At 40.1% G+C, this 2,090-nt stretch overlaps 1 pseudogene; it reads left to right on the top strand.

Moving 5' to 3' along the window:
• Window positions 1-210: 210 nt before the first annotated feature.
• On the top strand, window positions 211-1,579 carry LOC111552100 (annotated as a pseudogene).
• The last annotated feature ends 511 nt before the right edge of the window (window positions 1,580-2,090 follow it).

Raw genomic sequence — 2,090 nt, 5'->3', positions numbered from 1 at the left:
ATTTTTTAATAGAGACGGGTTTTCACCATGTTAGCCAGGATGGTCTCTATCTCCTGACCTCGTGATCTGCCCTTCTCAGCCTCCCAAAATGCTGGAATTACAGGCTTGAGCCACCGTGCCCGGCCTATCAGTATGTTTTTAGCGATTATCATCAACTGTTCTATTTTACTTTTTATTATTTCCTTTAAAAATGTCTGGGGCCAAGGCAAGATGGGTCAAAGTCAGAGTGGTGGTCACAGTCCTGGAGGTCAAGAAGGATGACAGACAAGAAAAGGAAATATGAACCTCCTGTACCAACTATAGTGGGAAAAAGAAGAAAACAGAGACCAGATGCTGCCAGCAAACTGCCATGGTGATGATTCACACTCAGTGCTGGTTAAAATTACTGAAGTTAGAAAGAAGTAAAGACTATCTTCTCATAGAGGAAGAATTCATGATAAATCAGGAACAAATAAAACCATTAGAAGAAAAGTAAGAGGAGGAAAGATCAAAAGTGGATGAAATGAGGGGGACCCTGTTGTCAGTAGGAACGTTGGAAGAGATCATCCATGACAATCATGACATCGTATCCATATCTGTGAGCTCAGAACACTACATTCTTTCATTTGTTGACAAGGATCTGCTGGACCTGGCTTGGTCCTGCTCAACCACAACGTGCATGCCATGATAGGGGTGCTGATGGATGACACAGATCCCCTGGTCACAGTGATGGAGGTGGAAAAGGCCCCCCAGGAGACCTATGGCAATACTGGAGGGTTGGACGACCAAATTCAGAAAATTAAGGAATCTGGAATCTGTGGAGCCTCCTCTCACCTATTCTGAATACTATGAAGAGATGGGTATAAAGCCTCCTCAAGGGGGTCATTCTCTATGGTCCACTGGGCACAGGTAAAACCTTGTTAGTCAAAGCAGCAGCTAACCAAACCTCAGCCACTTTATTGAGAGTGACTGGCTCTGAATTTATTCAGAAGTACCTAGGTGATGGGCTCAAACCCATACTGGAATTGTTTCCAGTTGCTGAAGAACAGGCACCATTCATGATGTTTATGATGAAATAGATACCATTGGTTCAAAAAGATATAACTCAAATTCTGGTGGTGAGAGAGAAATTCAGTGAACAATGTTGAAACTCTTGAACCAGTTGGATGGATTTGATTCTAGAGGAGATGTGAAAGCTATTATGGCCACAAACCACATAGAAACTTTGGATCCAGCATTCATCAGACCAGACTGCACTGACAGGAAGATCGAGGTCCCCCTGCCTGATGAAAAGAATGAGAAGAACATCATTCAGATTCACATAAGCAGGATGAGGGTGGTCAATGATGTAACCCTGCACTACTTGAGCATGGCTAAAGATGACCTCTTTGGTGCTGACATCAAGGCAATTTGTACAAAAACTGGTCTGATGGCCTTAAGAGAACTTAGAATAAAAGGAACAAATGAAGACTTCAAAAAATCTAAAGAAAGTGTTCTTTATAAGAAACAGGAAGGGGATCTATTTCTAGTGAACCACAGCTGCCATCAAGAAAATTGTTGGGGGATTTCCCATCTCCCGAAAGGGATGAGGTTGGGGTAGTTGCCCAAGAGAATCTGTTACCAATGACTTTTATTAGCAAAACATCTTGTGTGTCTTTTGGAGTAAGATGTGTAAGTACCCATTGGGCGTCTTTGTCTGTTCGTCACTGTGCAGCACTCTGCTTCCCAATAAAGTGTGCTCCTTCACACACAAAGTCTGCATTTTCTAGCTATTCTTTAATGAATTTGTAGTACTTTTATGTACCATTAAAGCATAATTTAAGTAATGCTTTTATGTATTTTTAAAATCCATCTACTTAAAAAGATTTGCAAGAAAACGCCACTGCCTCTAATATACTTCCTCACCACAGCCTACTCTCAAGACACAATACACTTCAACCTTTAGTCTTTACTGTTTATATTGATTGATATATATATAAGTAACACAACTATACTCTATATATAATTTTTAATTCTGGATTCTTTGAAATATCACCATTATACAATGGTAACATTTTTGAAATGAATACAGAATCTAACAATTATATATCTCTATATGAGCATGTACATAG

The sequence above is a fragment of the Piliocolobus tephrosceles genome, chromosome 10, assembly GCF_002776525.5.
Source record: "Piliocolobus tephrosceles isolate RC106 chromosome 10, ASM277652v3, whole genome shotgun sequence".
Classification (NCBI taxonomy): Eukaryota; Metazoa; Chordata; class Mammalia; order Primates; family Cercopithecidae; genus Piliocolobus; species Piliocolobus tephrosceles.
The sequence above is the reverse complement of the archived record's forward strand: the minus strand, read 5'-3'. Positions and strand labels throughout refer to the sequence as shown.